This window comes from Onychomys torridus, chromosome 2 (genome assembly GCF_903995425.1).
Source record: "Onychomys torridus chromosome 2, mOncTor1.1, whole genome shotgun sequence".
NCBI lineage: Eukaryota > Metazoa > Chordata > Mammalia > Rodentia > Cricetidae > Onychomys > Onychomys torridus.
In genome coordinates this window covers 24,861,123-24,882,184 of record NC_050444.1, presented here as the reverse complement: position 1 = coordinate 24,882,184, position 21,062 = coordinate 24,861,123, and positions in this window count along the sequence as shown.

Here is a 21,062-nt window from a genome sequence, read left to right as displayed (position 1 = left end):
GAGAGTAGTCTGTTTTAATTTTAGCAATGTGCAATGCTTATCTGTCAAATATAAATATTTCTGCTGCGTGTATGTAGCTTTTTAAGATTTTCCACTAATTTATTTTAAATAATTTGTATTATTTACAACACAACATGTTATTTTTAACATGGTTAATGTTTGTTATTAACTGACTGAATATAGCATCACCTGCAAGATGGCCCTCTGGGCATGCCTCAGGAAGATTCTATTGATTAATGTGGAGAGATCTCTTGGCTGGGATCCTGGTCTGTAAATGGAGAAAGAGTCTAGAGCAGTATGCCTGCATATTCCACCTTCTGTTCTGACATAATGCGACCCTTCACACTGCTGCTGTCTTGACATTTCTGCCAAGATGACTTGAACTTTGAACTATGAGCTAAAATAAGTCCTTTTTCTTAAGTTGTTTGTTACTTCAAAGACAAGAATAGTAACTAACATATGTTTATTATAGATTCATAGTAAATTGTGACATATTTTAGACTCATTTTAGTAATTCTTGCTTTCTTCAAGTAATTACAAGTTAGAATTATCTTCATCAAGCCATAATGATTCTATGTGGAATTTACCAGAATAGCATTAAGTGTTCAGCATGATTTGGGGAGAATGACATTACTTTTGGTAATACTTTCCTATGCATTGACACTACATTTCAAACAAATTAACTCCTTTAAAGTATATTTCAATATCGTTTCCTAATTTTAATGCAGAATTTTGAAGATTTCATCCACATATACATTGTATTGTTTCAATATTAAATTAGCAGTTTTATTTATTTATAAATGATATGCTTTGATATTGTATTCCTATTTCTGGATATGTACAGCAGAGTAAATAGTCCACACACATTGGTCTTCATACAGCCAATTAGTTAAACTTTCACATTTTATTAATCTGTTAATACATTTATTTAGATATTATATGAGGACAATCTGAGTATTTGCTAAGAATAATAGTCTCATTTACTGTTAATGTTTTAGAACAAATGTAAATTTGAAAAATCTTGCCTGAGGCCAGTCATGTGGAATCACCTAAAATACATAGATTCCATACCTTAAAATAGTTTTTAGTTTTAATGTGGGTCAGCACCCCTAAGGGTTTGTTGAAAGGTAAAATTTGCATATCTAATTACCATGAACTGATGAGCCTGACAAGTGTCAATGCTCACAGCTGCAGGCCAGGAAAGCCTCAGGAGACATTCGTGCTTCAGTAAAATACAGAAATCGCTAATATTTCAGTCATTACTTCTGAGACTTCATTGGAAGAATTTCACATATTCTTCAGTTGCCTATGCTATAAAATAAGTATATTGTTTCTTACCTTAGAGAAGTTTGTAAAAAAAAAAAAAAAAGAAAGAAAGAAAGGAAAAAAGAAAGAAAGAAAGAAAGAAAAGTGAATATTGGAAGATTTTGAAATACTACATTGGGATTTTTTTGCACAGGTTTTCTGCTTCAATATAACTAACCTATACAAAAATCACCAAATTATCAGATCAATTTTCTCCAGAGCAACAAATAATTCCAAATCCAGGTTAATGGTTAAAACCTGTATGTGTTACTGCATTTCTGCCTACCACAAGACAAGACAAAAATGTTCAATCAAGTTCTAGGGGTGGATGAAAATATTTTATGTCATCTTTCATTTGAAACATGTAATTATGAGACTGTGAAATGTTGTCAGAGTCAGCTTCAGTTGTCAAATTGGCATACCTGAGAAGAGAGAACCTCAGTTGAAGAATTGCCTAGATCAGATTTGCCTGGGGTTATGTGTGTGAAGATTTTTCATAATTGCTAATTGATGTGGAAAGGACTCACCCACTGTTGGAGATCCCATTCCTAGGCAGGTGGGCATGAGCTGTGTAGAAATGTAGCTGAGCAAGCCAGCAGGAGCATGCCAGTTAGCAGCTTTGATCTATAGTTTCTTCTTCTTTTGTTGTTGGTGGTGGGTTGTTGTTTGTTTGTTTGTTTGTTTGTTTTTAAACTTTGAGTTTCTGCCTTGGCTCCCCTCTATGATAGAGCACAACCAGTAAACTGAAATAAATTGTTTCCACCTGAAGTTGTTTTGGTCAGAATATGTTATCACAGCAGCAGAAAGCAAATTGGAACAAACATAATCCTAGTATAAATATTTATATAAAGCCAAGAGCCGCAATTACCTGGCTGCAGGGAGGGGGATCTTAGGGTTCATTGAGGTTTAAACTAAACAAGCTAATCCCATAACTCAGACATTGTCTTGCTGGCTTATTTTATTGTGTTTCATCAACCCTAAAATTCATTAAAAGCACACTGCATGCAGCCTACTGCTTATACACAGACTGTTGAGTGTTTCCTAATACAAATCATCAGATTCAAAATCAGAGAAAATAGAAGTTTTGTCTAATTTTCCCCTTGAGATTAGATAGCGTAATTGCCCAATTTATCACAAATATCAGGAGATTCTATTGACTAAAACAAACAAACCAGGACCATATTTCTTTTTAAAAGAGATGGAAAAGGTTTCATTTTTATATCATCGAAGTCTATATTGACAAAAAGACTACAATTACTTTGTTGTTTTATGAAGGAGTCTAATTAATTTTAGTTTTCTCACTTGAGGATAGATGTTAATTTCTGGCTTGCTCATTCTGCCTACAAAAGTAGTAAATCATTAAGATAGCAAATAGCAAACCAATGAAAAATAGCAAGTCCATTCCATTTGTTGGATTAAAGAAAGCATATTTTAAACCTAATTAAACTATTATGTATTTAAAGAGCTAATAAAAAATAAAAATAATGCCACTATCATGAATGTATCAAGGTCTATGTTTTAGAACAAAGGGTGCTTCTGTTGGTCTGGATTAACTGGTATCACTGTTCTGAGACTATTTTTGAATAAATGAGAGGTGAGACTTGTCTATAGCAACATCCATGTGAGGTACCTCTAACTAATAAGTAATTTAATACACTTTCTTCAAAACCCTCTGACTTCTCAGAAAATCTTCCAGACAAATTATCTGTGCCCGCAGTTCAAGCAGGAGGCAGATTGGAATATAATAAGGAATTAATCCCTGGCTTTAAGGACCTGCTTCTCTCCATGGTACTAAGATGAATACATGGAAAATGTGTGGACTTTGGGCTTCTACAACATTTCTCTCAATAGCAATGCAAGACTCTTTAATTGATTGCTTCAATGTCCCTCAAAAATATAAGAAAATAAATTAAAATGAAAAACAAATACATGGCTCAAATTATAATCTAATGATTTAACACATACATGACATCAACTATGGTTTATTAGTGCTATTACACATGTACTATTGAGTTTAAGTTATAAATTGAGCTTTAGCCTAAAAACATAAAACTAAAAATTTAGAACTGAGAATTAGTGCTGCGAGTTTCCTAACCTTTTACAAGCTTCCACATATTTTGGGGTACACTGTCTGAACTATGTACACTGGACTGGTGAACGAGGTAAATTGTTTTAAAGTTGTAAGGACTAAGTGAAAAGCATACTGAGACCCACACTGGATGTTCTGGTATCTGACAGGCATTTCTTCATTGAGAATATATACAGATAAGACTGTACACATCTACATGTACACATACATCTACATGTACATATGCACATATATTATATGCATCTGAAAGAATCAGACTCAAGAACTGATGGAATTTTAATAATTTTAAATCCACAATAGTTATTTCGCAGTCAGCATCAATTCTGAACATCCAAAACACTTTCTCTATCTTTTGGTGAACTGTGGAGCAATTATGGAGGTTTGTTACTCTTGTATTGTGGACATGGAAACAACAATGTTCCCATGTTGTTTTCCTAGCACTTGTAAACTGCAAACACAATAAACAATTCTGTTCCCAATACAAACTGATACTTTGGTGCCCTTGATACTCTTTAGTTAAACAATTTCAATGAATTAATTGACAGAATGAGCAAAAAGAATAATAGTGACAAACAAAATCACTGTAGAAATCTATAAAAAACAGAACTTTTTTTACTGATACATAATTATATATTATTGTACTGAAATTAGAGATTGCTGATTTATAAGCAAGTGTTCCACCACTGAGTTGCATGCCTAGCCCTCCTTTTAATTTTTGTTTTGAATCAAGGTCTCACCAAGTTCACTTGGACAGCATCAAACCAGTGTGTATTCAGGCTGTCTGCAAAGTTGTATCTCTCTGCTTCAGTTCCTGGAGTACCTAGAATAACAAGCCTCAGACTGAGTGTTGCTGCAATGATACCGTTAAAGGGGAAGAAACATATTCTCAGCTTTCTACTTCTTGCCTCTGTTTTGCTATAAAAAATTAAAGCATAATCTATCTATGTCTAAAAATCAACCAATACCTTGTCTTTATAGAAATAAACAAGACTTGAATTGAAATGACAGGATGTGTCTTTCAAGGAAAATGTGACTCTGATTGTTCCCACAGTGACTGTGAGTTAAAGTTTGTCTTCTGTTTGCCCACTATCTTTCCTAGAAACTTTCACTTACTTGAAATGATTTGATTATTTCCTTTTCTTAACCCTCCAATGGTGTAATCATAAAATATTAATGAATTAAAAGGGCCCCATTTGTTAGATTCAAGTTATCTGGGAGTCTCATTAAAAATAAGCCAGGTGTTTTCCTTACACTAGAAATTTTCATCATTGAGTCTTTGTCTTGCTTCTTATAAAATAAACTGCTCACTAAACACTAATCAATGTCTTTATATGATGAAAATTCTTAGTAAAGGTGAAAATCCATGGGAATAGTTTTGCACTTTGGTTATGAAATGCACAGAATATAACTCTAATATCAGCTTAGAATATGTCTTATATCTCTATAAACTATTTATAACTAAATATAGAATTCATATCAATCAACAACTATTATTTGGTAAAGATAAAGTTATTTGTCTTTGTTATACTATGTTCATTTTCAAAAATAAGACAAATCTCTGTTAGATATGATATTATTATCTAGTAATTAAGTGCTGGCAGAAGTCTCTGTCCTGCCTACCTATTCCCAAATACCCAGCAGCTCTTTCCTAAATAATTGACTGTGAGGCTTAATATTACTTATAAATATGCTTAGCAGTAGCTCAACTAACTAGCTGTTATATTTATATTAACCCATTCCTATTAATCTACATTTTGCCATGTGGCCATGGTATGCTGGTATCTTGCTCCTTGGGCGGCTGGATGCCATCTCCTGACTCTGCCCTTCCTTTTCCCATAATTTTCCTGGTCTGGTTGACCCACCTATACTTCCGGCCTGGCTACTGACAATCAGCATTTTATTAAGCCAATCCGAGTGACAAATCTTTACAGTGTACAAAAGCATTATCCCACAGAAATTAAAGAAATAAAATAATTCTTTATAGTACCAACTGTATTTGTTATTTGTTATGAAAATATCATATATGTATATATATATATATATATATATATATATATATATGTAATATATATACAGACTCCGGAATACTGGCTATTTAGATAAATTTGGAGTGAAATTGCATTTACATATAACATTTACCTCACATAAAAGTTAATTTTTATAAGAACAAATATATACTTTTTAATGTTAAGCCAGCAATTAATAAATTTCACTTCAAGTTTTGAAACTGTAGCATAGTATGCATATAGCTTCCTGTGTACATAAAAACAACCCCGAAATGATAGGAGTAAGTGAAGTGTATTCTATTCTTTTCATACCATTAGCTTCCTGTCTGTATTGTGCTAACAAACAAAAAATTCTTACACTCAAGTAAGAACATGGGAACACGTCCTGAGTCCTTTAAAATATACATCTTCTTCTAACCATCTTGTACCTTGTAAAATTGATGGAAGAACAATATCTTCCTGTTATTCAATAGAATTCCTAAAATAGACATGTCAAGGTGATTTTCTTTCATTTGCTCATTCTTTTCTGACATAAATACAAGAATGTCAGCAGAAACAACAGCTGTCTGAGCTAATACACATCACTAAATCTGATAATGTCACTGTATCTTTGACAACTTCAGTTAGAGCCCTCAGGGAGGAAGGTAAGGGTGATTTTGATCATAGGTCTCTGGCACAGAGTCACCCACAGGATGGAGGGCATATGCTGAGCAGGTTCCTTGTGGACCCTGCTTTTTGGGGCTGCCACCAGGTGAATATCTCTGCTCTGCCAGGTCTTTTCATGATGGAGTTCTGCCCTACCACTGGCCCAGAAACAATGGAGTCAGCAGACATTGACTGGAATATCTGAAATCCTGAGTAAAATAAATCATCTTCCTCTTAAGTTGTTTATGGCAGATATTTATCACAGAAAGTAAATATGACTAACACAGCACTACCAGGACCCTTGTTTTTATTGAGAAAGAGTGGAAGTCATTAGGAGTGTGTGTGACTATATGCCCTAAGGGGTGTATGTATGTGTGTGTGTGGGTGTGTGTGTGTGTGTGTGTGTGTGTGTGTGTGTGTGTGTGTAAGGTCTTATACTTGGTCCCTAAAAAGTTTAATTTTAAAAATACTGCTAAAGCAAATTATCACTCCAAACTTCTCAGCACCAAGTTCTATCTTACCCCAACATTATCACTAAGGTTAACTAAATGACACCAAACACCCCAGCTATACATGTACATGTGAGAGAGCTAGACAATGTGTGCTTTTTTTCCAAAATTTTCCTTCTCCTTGCCATCCCTCGGCCAATGATGTTACAAGAATATTGCTAAGGCAATGAGCCTGAAAGAGTAGAAACAACATGAAGGAATATGTTTTCAGAAAACATTGTGCAGATTCATTTTAAAAGGAATGAAATTAGGAAGAATCGATTGTCATTTCCTTACATGTGACTCTTCTACCATTTCCCCAAACTCTTTCCTACACAAGTACTCCTAATATAGGAAAACTTAGGCTGCAAATGATGAGAAGTACACACTGGGTATCATCATTTTCTTATATGATTATCAGCACTTCCTATCTACTGATAAATTTTCCACAAATTTAGTCACACCCTTGGGAAGGCGACTAAGGCAGAAATATGTAGCAGATTACTACTAATTGATTGCTCAGAGCTGTTTATCTCCGATGTAGGAGGGTCTTATATTGTCCAGATGCATTAAATACAAATCACAGCTGCTTAGGTAGTTGGGGATAATGAGACAACGTGGGAATCTGTGTGATTCCAGAAAGCTTTTTGATTCTCATGAGAATGGGCATCTTAGTGTCTCTGGGTCTGCAGAGTAAGGGCTACTGAGTGCAGATAATACCCTCACCAGACAGGAAAAATGAGAGCTTCATTGGTATTTTAAAAGTGATTCTAATTTGACAGATGATGGATAAAAATATGTGATTCATGCTCTTGTCAATGTTTTGGGTACACTGAACACTCATAAATTGAATTAATTGCTACTATATATTACAGATTTCCATAAAATAGTGTGAAAAAAATCTATGAACTAATGCTTCCTTACATTTTTAATAACTGTCTTTTTATTTATTCTTTGTGTCTTTCACATCATGCAGCTTGATCACATTCATTTCCCCATCCTTTCATATTCGGCCCCTAACTTTGCAACACCCACTTCCAAGAAAAAAAAAAAAAAAACATTTAAGAGAAAAGAGAAAAAACCTCAACATGGAAGCTGTAGTGTGACAGTGAGTCACTCAGTAAACCCTTTGGTCCATGTATCTTTACTTGCAAGTGTTCATTGCAAAGCGTGATTGGTTTGTTTCCAGGCCTCTGGTTTCTGCTATACTATCAAAGCTGGGCCCTCACTGGAACTCCTCTTGGATATCTTATTGTTGCCCTGTGCCATGGAGATCATGTAGCTTTGGGTCTGCAGGACCCACCCCTTCACATGCTCCAGCAGATCAAAGATGGGATGGGCCAGCTTATCACCCTGGTTCTGGGCCTGGGTAGTTGCATTGTTGCTCAGTCTGCCCGCTCTCCCGCATCCCACTACCAGGGCGAGCTCTGCAGCTTTGTTCCAGCTAGTTCACCCCTTTCAGCAATGAACAAGGGAGAGAGGCCTGTTCTCCTACTTTCATGTCTTCAGTATTGGTTCTCCCACACCTACATCAGCAGGGGCAGCTCTTCTGTGTTGCCCAAAGAGGTAGAGGGGCCACTCTCCTGAGTGCATCAGCTGATGAGGGATAGGGACAGCTCTCCTGCTCTTATAACCTCAGGGCTAGCTCTCCCATTTGCCACAGGTGGCTAGGATCGGGGGTGAGGGTGGCAGGCACCTTTCCCTTGCAACCACCACCACAGCACTGTAGATGAGGGAGGGAAGGAGTACCCGCTATGCCTCTCCCATGCCCTCAGGGCTGGCTCACCTGGGCTGCTGATTGGTGCAGCGCTGTTGAGGGAGTCCTCTTACAGGCTGGGGCTAGAAAGCCCGGGCTGTGTTTGGTTGTCCCTGTCGCATCATCCATACATTTTTAAAGCCATGTAAATTTTAGTATACTATGAATATTTGAGAGGTGTGTTATTTTATTATGATTACTTGGAATCATCCATCCATTAAGTGATGTGTTCTTATAATAAACTAACTAGAAAGTACATAGTTTTAGAATAATAGACGACAGCAGAAAAAAAAATTTTGTCATGATAAAAAATATTTTAAGATCCAGATATCAAAGAGGTTTATATTATATTTATATAATTCTGAGAGACTGGGGTATAATGTCCCCTTTTTTCTTTCTCAAAATGCCTACAAATTGACAAGTGGCCCCCTCTACCTCTTTGGGCATTTTTTTTTTCTCAAAATGGCTAATTTTTATACCTGCTAGTAAAAATAGGATTGATCATTACAGTATTTTTTATAGGTTCCTATTATTATGTAGACCTAGCTGTCCTGGAACTTGTTGTCTATACCAGACTATCCATCAACTCACATAATTCCATCTGCCTCTGTCTCCCATGTGTTGAGAGTAAAAGCTTATTTTTTTTTCTCGTTCTGTTATCTTTACAGTTATTATTTTCAAACTTTCCCTGGGATATGAGTAAGTCATTATGAGTAAATGTTGTTCTTACACAAAGCCCAAGTTTAATTGCAAGCACCCCTGTGACCCCCTGTAACAGCAATGCTGGCCTCCATGATAATAAATACTCACTTGAACAAACCCACAAATTGATGCACACTCCTAATGACTCATTGCTATACCCATAGATCGGTGCATCACTCAACCTCATCTCAGAAACTCCTTGCAGTTGAAGCCAATTACCAGAGGCTACACATGGTCAGAATACAGTGAATGTGTTCTCAGCCATAAACTGGTGCACCTCTCCCTTCAAAGCTCAGAGATCTATGAAGAGGAGATGAGGGGATTAGAACAGGTAGAGGTGGTGGGAGACTCTAAGCAACCAGCATTTTTCAGACACATATGAGCTTAGAGACTTTGAAAGGAATCAAAATATATGCATGAGCTCAAGCTGGACAAAATGCCATGGATAAGGTGAGATGAGTACAAATGCTCCCACTGGCTGAGGAATTATCATTCGATTCTTCCTGGGTGAGGGAAAGTATTTGCTTGAATGGTGTGATACCTCGTATATGAACTACATACCAGAGTAGGCCCTATGCCCAGGAGAGTCAGTCTATACAAACACAACTTGTGGGGAAGAGAAAGAGAGTAAGAGACAGACAGAAAGACAGACAGGAAGGGAAGGTGGGAGAGACAAGGAGAACAGTTGGGTGGGTAGGAAGTGGAAGGGGATGATTTGGGGAAAGTCAGGAAAGGGGGTAAAATTTGATCAAAACATTGTTATGTGACAGAATTTTCCTGAGAAACTTAACACATGAGCATCTACTCGCTGAGATGGGGAGCCCATGACAGACCAAGTTCTAGGTAGGAACTACTGAAGTTTGATTTGGTGAACCAATGAGTTTTACTGAGATGAATTATGGGAATATGGGTGAGAGATTACTTACAGGAGCAGAAATGACTCAAAGACAGCTGTATCACCAAATCCTGCTCTAGCATGGGTAATAGCTCACAAAAACTGTGAACCTGTAGCACACTGCACAGTCTGATGGCAGCTCAACAGGTTGGAAAATGTTCTTTCCAGGTGACTCAGTTGATCTAAACTTCTGGCACAAAACTGGGCTGGTTTCTGTCTCTTCCAGGAAATGGTGTCAATAGTCTTTGCTGTTTACTCTTGGCAGAGAGGGGCCAGTGAATTTGATCAATTTTGGGGATTTTCTGATGCAGTTTCAAATTATTTATTTCTGTCTTTAGGAGATTACCTGGGGGACAGAATGTTTTAATCCAGGAAAAAAAAATCACGGCAAACACAGTGTATGAAGTTCTCAAACACTTTATAAAAACATTATAATTGCAATCCCCGATCCCCATCACGAATGGGGTTCAACGGGTTACCCGCGCCTGCCGGCGTAGGGTAGGCACACGCTGAGCCAGTCAGTGTAGCGCGCGTGCAGCCCCGGACATCTAAGGGCATCACAGACCTGTTATTGCTCAATCTCGGGTGGCTGAACGCCACTTGTCCCTCTAAGAAGTTGGGGGACGCCGACCGCTCGGGGGTCGCGTAACTAGTTAGCATGCCAGAGTCTCGTTCGTTATCGGAATTAACCAGACAAATCGCTCCACCAACTAAGAACGGCCATGCACCACCACCCACGGAATCGAGAAAGAGCTATCAATCTGTCAATCCTGTTAGTCAATAAGGCAAAGCGACAGCCTACAGAATGGGAAAAGGTCTTCACTAACCCCATATCTGACAGAGGGCTGGTATCCAGAATATATAAAGAACTCAAGAAATTAGACATCAAAATGCCCAACAGTCCAATTAAGAAATGGGCTATAGAACTAAACAGAGAATTCTCCACAGAGGAAGTTCAAATGGCTGAAAGACATTTAAGGAATTGCTCAACATCCCTAATTATCTGGGAAATGCAAATCAAAACGACCCTGAGATACCACCTTACACATGTTAGAATGGCTAAGATCAAAAGCACAGAAGACAGCTTATGCAGGAGCGGATGTGGAGCAAGGGGAACTCTCCTCCACTGCTGGTGGGAATGCAAGCTTGTACAGCCACTTTGGAAATAAATATGGCACTTCCTTAGAAAATTGGGAATCCATCTCCCCCAAGACCCAGCTATAGCACTCTTGGGCATATACCCAAGGAATGCTCAATCATACCATAAGGACATTTGCTCAGCTATGTTCATATCAGCTTTGTTTGTAATAGCCAGAACCTGGAAACAACCTAGATGCCCTTCAACTCAAGAATGGATAAAGAAAATATGGCACATATACACAATGGAGTACTACTCAGCAGAGAAAAACAATGACATCATGAGGTTTGCAGGCAAATGGATGGATCTAGAAAAAATCATCCTGAGTGAGGTAACCCAGACTCAGAAGTCAAACATGGTATGTACTCACTCATAGGAGGATACTAGATGTAAAACAAAGATGACTAGACTGCTACACAACTCCAGGGAGGCTACCTAGAAAACGGGACCCTAGGAAAGACCCAAGGATCACACAATGACAGAGAAATGGATGAGATCTACATGGACAACCTGGACGACAGTGGGAGTAATGAAGGGCAAGATATGAGGGAAAGAAAGCTTAGGGGAGCAGGAGATTCCAGCTGGATCAAGAACAGAAAGGGAGAACAAGAAATACAGACCATGATAAATGAAGACCACATGAGAACAGGAATAGGCAGAGTGCTGGAGAGGTCCCCAAAAATCCACAATGATACATCCTCTGTAGACTGTTGGCAATGGTCGAGAGAAAGCCTGATCTGACCTAGTCTGGTGATCAGGTGGCTAAACACCCTAACTGTCGTGCTGGAACTCTCGTCCAATAACCGATGCAGAGATCCTCAGCCAGGCCCCAGGTGGAGCTCCAGGTGTCCACCTGTTGAGAAAGAGGAGGGACTGCAAGAGCGTGAATTGTTGAATCCAAGGTTGCAAAAAGCAAAGGGACAAATAGCCAAACAAATGGATGCACAGTAATTATGAACCAAAGGCTGTGGAGCCCCCAGCTGGATCAGGCCCTCTGGATAAGTGAGACAATTGAATAGCTTGAACTGTTTGGGAGGTACCCAGTCTGTGGGACCAGGACCTGTCCTTAGTCCATGAGCTGGCTGTTTGAAACCTTGAGCTTACACAGGGACACATGCTCAGTCTGGAAGGAGGGGACTGGACCTGCCTGTACTAAATCCCCCAGGTTTAAATGAATCCCCAGTGGTGCCTTGATCCTAGAGGACATGGGATTGGAGGGGAGTGGTTGGGGGGAAGGTGGGAGTGGGGGCGGGAGGGGGGAGGACAGAGGAACCCATGGCTGATGTATAAAATTTAAAACATATAATAATAAAGAAAAAAACATTATAAAAAAATAAAACAAATACTTAGTGTTTTTAAAATGCTAAGGATATAAAAAGCAAATAATAATTTTAGAAATTGTATTTTGCAGAAATTATTAGATATAATATAAAAGATAATTCATATTATATGAAATAAATCAGCAAATGAAACATGTCTGTGTCTACTTTGCTTTTGTATTTGAAATGTTCTCATTTTCCATTTTACCCCTTAGGCTATACTCTTAAGCAAGCAGTCATGTAGAGAAATAACAGTTATTTTTTTCATTCATTATCAGTTTTATTATATGATCAAGCTACTTAAGCACATCTATTGATATGTGGTGGCCTGAAGACTAGTTACAGGACCTGTATGACAGGTGGAACTTGTTATCACTGAGTGACATCTTCAAATTGTACCTTCTTATATATGCCATATCTTCATTTCTTTCCTGAAGAAATTAGTGCTACATTCATTAACTTGAAAGGGTTGTAAAACAAAAGAAGATTCCACACAGGTGGTGTCAACAATCAAAATTTCATCTAACAGCTGACTAGTAAGTTGTATTTAGTTCTGAAAAGTATTATTGAGCGCTAGGCCTTCTCTGAACGTATTTTCAGCCTAATAGAAGGCAGTTCACCTGCCTTTGTATTTTTTCCAACTTAGCTCTCTGTATGCTTCCTGTTTGTTTGTTTTTATTAGAAAACAAATTTGCATGTGTTAAAGATGGTTTTAAACTGACCACTTGGTTAATAAGTATTCTGTGAATGAACATTCATCCTCAATTCTTTATTTCATTTTCTTTTCCAGGCTCACTGATGTTTCCATATTTTCAAACAGTAACAGTTGGCCCAGCAGTCAGTAGCTCTCGGCTTTGACTTTGTAGATTCTTCCAGAGGCAACTTCTCCCAGTTTGTTTTCTGTGATTGGTTCCTTGTCTTCTACTGTCAGTACATGTTAAGTCTCCTTTTCTGGAATGATTCTCTCTCACAGTGCTTCTCCTTTGTTTCTTATATTCTAACTCTCACATGTTGCAGGCTTAGTTGTGGCAATACAACACTATGAAAATACCCCTTACATTTTAAGAGACTGAAACTGTTGGTGGGCCTCACAGCCAAAGTTAATAATACAACTTAAGGCCACTTAGGAAATTAGACTACTGTCCTACTTTGCACTCAGCCTCTGTGTTTAACTTACCTTTACAAGAACAATGTAACCACCAACCTCACTGGTTTTATGTTTCCCATATAATCAGTGTTTACAACATAAGCTAATGCATAGTTGCCTTCTTAAATTATGTACTCTTCCACAACTCTGACTCGAGAATATTGCATGTGTTTTGAGATAACCATTTCATGGAAATAGAATAAAAATTTACCATAAATGCTGAAAACAACATTTGAACATTGCTAAATAGTTTTTGTTTGTTATCTGTTGGCTTCAGTTGTAGTGACTTAAGCCCTTAGAAAAATCTGTTAGATTCCTGTAAAGTACCCCTCATTCCTTCCCTGATGCCATTCTTTATGTGCTGTTTAATAGAACAGAGAGCAAAGCCTTGTATTCATACAAGACACACAGGGACAGACTCACAAAACAGCATTTAGACAGACAAGAATTTAGACTCATAAAACAGACAGGAATGACAGAAGACACAGGAAGAGCAAAGAAGAGAATTCTAAACAGGGCTTTCTAAAGGTTAAATTACATCAAGGAGGAAGTGTTTTCTTTCCTAATGTGATGCCAACACATTATTGGTAACTAAGTTTATTATTAATACATTCTAACCAATCACACTTAATGGCATGAGGCATTGCACATATTTTTATAATTTTAGCCTTTCTATTTATATCCCTCTTTCTAACATGTGCTCCTGGCATATCCATTATAAGATTTCCAGGACAGGAACAAGTGTCATTGATTAGCTACTTCTCTATGACTTTGTGTATCTCTCTTGTCCTTTCTGTCCGCTGTTCCTCTCCATGCTACTCAACTTGACTCATGCCTTGCTGCAGATTTTCCATTTCTGAAAGATACATTTGTTTTTTCCAGAGTTCTTTTGCTTATATTACTTCAATGATTTTACAAAAAGTCATCCAGTTCAAATGTCTTACATGACATTTAAACTGCAAATGGTGCTTTTTTGCCTCTACTTTCTGTTACTTGTAACCAGTCATTCCACACATTTTGATTCATTGTTTTCAGTGTCAGACACTTTGGGTCCTTTGATGTTTACTTCACTGAAATGCGTCTATAACTCTTTTCCTCTGGGAATATTTTATAATTTTAAGTAAATTAGTTAGTTAAGGCTATCACCTATAAAAGTACTTTGTGTATCACAATATTACATGTTAGTGGGTGCTATTTTTGTGATTCACTGTGTTGTCATATTTACAGTAGTGATAACATTCAATGGTGATGATCACCTTCATCTAGTTACTTTCCTCTTCTATGTCTTTTTTCTTCCTTTCAATTAAAATCATTTAATCTCATATGTTCTATTTTGACATAGCCATCTGATTATTATTTTGACATCAAGAAATTCCATAAGGACACAATATAAAATCGTACCTTAATACTTTTGAGCTCAATAATAACAGTTGATTCCCAGGTTTGTTAAGTAACATTGAGTCAATTTTGAGAAGTCATATTAACTTAAATGTGAAGAAACACTGTGGTAGCTAGGCTTGTAGTCACTTAACTATGTATGGTTAATAAAGTAGTTAGGGTTTTAGTTACAGAAGCAGAAATTCCTTCAGGCTAGAGTGATTTAATCATGCTCACTACATGAAAATCCTTCTCATGTTATTAATCTGAAAAAGTAAAATTCTTCTAATATTCATATATAGAAATGAGGACTTAATGTTTGAAATTTCATTTCACGTCATGGGTTCAGAAACAATTGTAGTTAGAGTTTTCCTGCCTGGCCCACAGTCAGGACAAATCTCTCTTACCCGCCAGTCCCACAGTCGCTCAGACCCAACCAAGAAAGCACACAGAAACTTACATTGTTTAGAAACTGTATGGCCGTGGCAGGCTTCTTGTTATCTGCTTTTTTTAAATCTTAAATTAACCCATTTCTGTTAGTCTATACTTTGCCACATGGCTTGTGGCTTACCAGTGCCTTTACATGTTCCTTTTCATGGCGGCAGCTGGCGGTGTCTCTCCCCAACCTTCTACTTCCCAGAATTCTCTTGTCCCGCCTATACTTCCTACCTGGCCACTGGCCAATCAGAACTTTATTTACACAGAGCGATATCCACAGCAAACAGTAGCTATATGTGTGCTTACTGTATGTTAGGAGTTAGTGTAGGCACTCTTTTTATACTTAAACACATGAAGTGTTTTTTGCTTGGTGCTGAACATCTAAGTTCAGCTTACTCAGAAAAAGTAGAAACCAATCATTCAGGGAGCCAAGTCAAGTCTCTAGTGAGTTCTCCAAAGTAAAAGAATAGACTGTACAATGTCAGTTGAGTTAAGATGCTAGAGTGGATAAGGAAGAGACTCTTAAGGCCCACTCCTAGCTGAAAAGCAATACTGCTGCTACCTGCTGGGGTAATGTTACTTTTTCTTACAACCTGTGACAGGTTGCCCATGCCCCAGGGAACAGTGTCCCATCCATGTGTATACAGGCAACACTATGTATATGTATGTAAATTTGCCTCCACATTCAATTTAATACTAAAGACACAAACAGTAAAGATAGATACTAAACATGCTGTCTGTAACAGTGTTGCAAATACATTTTCCCAGTTCTATTTATTTCTATCATTCTACTGGGAACTTTCTTTTGTGGAAGCAGAATTACTTTGAAAGGACATCTTGTGAATAAGATGGATTGAAAATTTCAGCCTTCTCAGATCACTGTGATTTCAGTAAGTATGCTTCTCTCAAACATGGCATCCTGTTTTTGTGTTTGTTTGTTTGTTTAAGTCATTCAAATGACATGGAAATTTGACAACAGACACAGTGTGAGATTAGTGAAGGGTCTACCTGGAGACTCTTATACGGCTACTACAATATAGAGTAAGTCTTCTTACCAAAATAATGTACAGATGATTCATAAATAATTTTACCTTTATTATAAGCCAGGTGAATTTTAAATTTTTTTTATTTATGAAAAAAACTCAAGTAATCCTGCATTTACTAAATAAATAAATAAAACTTTGAGTTCATGCAAATCTGTACTGTGTTTGCTGTCACTTAGAACTGTTCTTTAACAATAGCTAGCATGCTGTTGGTAGATACCAAAGACAAAGAAATTTCAGAGAATTCATTCACTGATTTATTCTGCTTTGAAAAAGGAAATAATGTTGAAATACACTAAGTAACTCCCATGATATAAAGGCATATGCCATGTCTTTTTCCATTACTGTTTACCATGAAAGTGAGTCATTTCTCTAAGCCATATCTTACAGTAATATCTTGGAGTTTCAAGCACTCAAAAGAATTAGTGATGAAACAATATTGCTAAATATTTCCAAGTCTTTGGGCTAGGTTTCTGACAGATATGAGCAAGTGATAATTGCAATACTAGTTTTTACAGATTGTGACTTTCCAGGAAACATGGTCAAATTTGATGTCAGTAAATTTTACCTGGGTTTCCCAGATAATTAGGGATGTTGAGCTTACACAGGGACACTTTGCTCAGCCTGGAAGGAGGGGACTGGACCGGCCTGTACTGAATCCACCAGGTTTAAATGAATCCCCAGGGCAGTCTTGGCCCTGGAGGAGATGGGAATGGAGGGGAGGGGTTGGAGGGAAGGTGGAGGCAGGGGAGGGAGGGGGGAGGACAGGGGAACCCATGGCTGATGTGTAAAATTAAAACACAAATATAATAAATTTAAAAAAATTTACCTGGGTGGTTCATTTGTAATTTGACTTTATTGATCAGATATGTAATAAGTTGTTTGTAAACTAAGACTTTTTCAATAATATTCATTCTTTAACCTTTAGAATGTTTACTTACATGGTTTTGCATCAAATGTCCTGTTATCATATAAGACTGTACTTTGATTTTGGAAGTCAAATCTTTAGTCTCCTTCGGAAGATACAATGTATAAGAAGACCCAGAAACATAGACAGGAATCATGCTTGTTTGACAAAGTGGCAGTAGTGGATTCTTTTCAAAGTTCCATGACATCATGAACCATAGGAAGCTGGCTAGGTTTCTGGTGTCATACATTATTTCCTTCCTGTGGAGTGGTCCTTAAATCCATTGAGACACCTTCTGGTTGTCACCCACATAAAATGTCACTTATTGGACCTTTATGGTTATCTTTCCATTCTGGTCATTGTCATGGGTCACAGATGCTGCAGCTGAGGAGGACTGTTTACTGTTTCTTTTCCTTGGCATCTTTCATAGTATTTTCTAGAACCATGGAAGCAGATCCACCTTGAATCATCAGCAAACCAAGTTGTATCCTAAAGGTTCCATGTTGGGTAACTTTGGCAACTGTGGGCCACCCTCAATCCATAAGGTATAACCAAGGGATAAATCAATATTGTTTTGAGAATCACTTCAACTACCCTGACTAACTATTCTAAAGGGGATTTCTCCTGGTTGGTACTGGGAATTTTGTTCATTTATGGTTATTTGGGTAGCATGAGTGATGTAAGGGAGGGGAAATGTCTTATAATTCTATTTCAATTAAAAACACATTGAAAATAAAACTCATATAAAATACTAGCAGAAATACTGTATTTCTAGTTTGAAAATGATTGTGAAGACTTATTTCACTTTTATTAAGCTAACTCCTAGGGAGTTCCTGATCTTGCAGAGAATAAGCAATTAAAATTAAACCTTTATAACCACACTTATCAATAAATGATTTAATTACATTGTACAGTTAGTGCTAGCTTTCCTCTTATTCTAGCTTGGCAGTGCACATTCCAGAAAGATGTTTGTTACAGTGAAAGATTTAGTAAGACAAGACAGCTTTCCTCTCTGGATGTTTTGTTCCATAAAATCTTGTCAGTTTGACATTTGCTCCTCTTACTTATGATTTTGTTCCATTTTCTCTTCCTCCCTTGCCATATTTATCAACTACTGAGGTGCACTTTGCTAAGTGCTCCAGATTAGAGAGAGACAGACTTTCCTCCTGGATAGAAGCCAGGAAAATTGCCAACCTCCTATTCTCTTTATTGCTCCATATTTTGGGCATATTGTGCAATTCTTACATTGTGCATAACTGTCTAATAATAACAGTTTGTTTATGAATTTTCTTCTGAAATCCACAGTCCACTAATTGAGCTCTGTCTAATGTATGGAATGTCATGAAAGGCTAGCAAGTGTGCTCAAGGACAACTCTTCAACCATCAATATATCAAAAAATCATACATTATTTCAGCCTAGTCCAAAGCTATAATATAGACAGTCTGGGTGAACTTTATATACACTGAAAAAAATTAACTCAAATATACTACTTTTCTTTTTAGATACTATTTAACCAAGCCATGTAGACTTTAAATAAATATCTGTAGATCAGGGCAATATATAAAAATTGATGAACAGTTCAATATGTTTGAGTAGGAAGATGACTCTGAAAAATCTCCCATCTAAGTTTTAAGAATGCTAGAGACTCCTGCTTTGAAAATGACTAACAAGAGGTTTTGCAGAAACCTTCCACTTCAAACACCTGGAACATATCCAAAAAGTGTCAAAAGTATTTCACAGATAAATCTAGATTATAGAAATATAAATGTCATTCAAGAGAAGAAGCTCTTTAGATGAATAGAGAACATCACCTTCAACAGTTTTGAAAGAATTGCTGGGCAAAAAAAAATGTATAGAGTAAGAATTCTTTGTGACATGGCCTGTACTTGAAATACTGTAACTAGAAATAATCAGGAACTTGAAATGTGTGTCTCATGTCTACTCAAAGGGAAAATCAAAAAAGTCAAATAAGAATTTATTTTGCTGTACTGTCTTGGGTTATATTCTGAAATATAAGGCAACAGTCTAAAAACAAAAGTTGGACTGTAAGATGGTTCAGCTGTTAAGAGCACTGGCTGCTCTTCCAGAGAACCAGGGTTCAAGCCCCAGAATCCACATGGTAAATTACTAATGTCTGTAACTCCAGGTCAGACACACTCTTTTGCCCTCTGAAGTCAATGCATGCACATGATGCACAGACCTGCATATATGCAAAACATTCACACACATAAAATAAGTCTTTTTATTTTTATTTTTTGAAATCCAATTTTAATACTTTTTTTAATCAATACAGAATTATATTGCTTTCATGCCTTCATTTCACCCTCCAATATCTCTCAGGTATCCGTCTTCCAACTCCTTCATTGCCTTTAAGTCTCCAATTGATATCTTCAAGCACATACACACACACAAACACAAACACATATGTAAATACAAGCTTCCAAATATGTTTTTGGTGTTTATGTTCAAGTATGAACACTTTATACTGAAATAAGAGGGCTCATCTCAGGAAGCAGCTAATTTCAAAATAATTGAATATTAAACAAAAACTAACAACCAAAGAAACCAGAGAAATGTTTACTATGTAACCAAGTTAGCTGTAATATGACAATATTAAATTATTTTGTTTTACATTTTTGTTTTTTTCTTGATTTTTTTGTTTGTTTAATTATACGTCTACAGGTTGGCCTTCAATTCTTGATCATTTGTTTCTTAAGTGCTGATTGACTTACAGACATATGCCACTGTGCCCGGCATTAATATTAATTGGTAATTTTAGGATGAGTACCTTAGACAATATAATTTAAAGAACATAGTTATATAGAATTTTTCTAAAATAGTATTGCACCATTGAGAAAGATATAGTTTTGTGACTCTGTTCTTAATTTTTTTAAGTAGATCTAAATCAAAATTTGATAGTACAATAAAAGAACATAATTACATAACAGGAAATTATTAATTCTCCAGAAGAAGATATAAGTATTTTGAATTCACAAAGAAATATTGTCTGGTGGTATATTACAAAGGAAAACTGAAAGAAGTACAAGGAAAACCAGAATTACACCCACCATTATGGAAAGAGAAATATTGATAAGAAAATCCAAGAGTTGGGCTAGTGGCATGTATCATTGAGAAAAGTATTTTTGTGCCAAATCTGATAACCCAAATTTGATCCCAGGACCTGCATAGTAGAGAGGAGAGAAAGCACCAAGAAATTTTCCTGCCACCTCCACATATGCCCTAGCTTATATTCACCACCTACAATATAATAGAGGATCAATGAAAGGCAGTCAGTTGAATATTATACAAAATATAAGGTCTCAAGAACAGAGATCAATAAACTAGGAGACTGAGCTCAACTAACTCATTAAAAAACTCTAAAAAAGATCAGTAAAGAACAAAGGATATGATTAATATGTCCATAAATATATTATATGTGGAAGTGAGAAAATGTCAATATCTAGCTATAAAAAGAAAATTGACACAAGGTTGAAGAGAAGTTGACAGCTGAAGAATACTGCAATTCCTACATTTCTTTAATCTAGCACAAATCAAAATGTTACCATCACTTCCATGCCTGAATGATTCTAGAGTCTATTGTTTAGTGAAGATGTTTCATCATTCTTATAAAGAACACTTTGCAGAGAAAAGAAGAAAACAAAGTCTAGGTTAGGACTTAGTTTAAAAACAAATTATAGACTTAATGCCCAAATCTAAAGACAATGTTTTAATGGAGAATTTGAATCTAAAGCACAGTCTCATAGAGAAACTCTACTCCTTTCAGTGATCAAAATTTGGTGACAGAA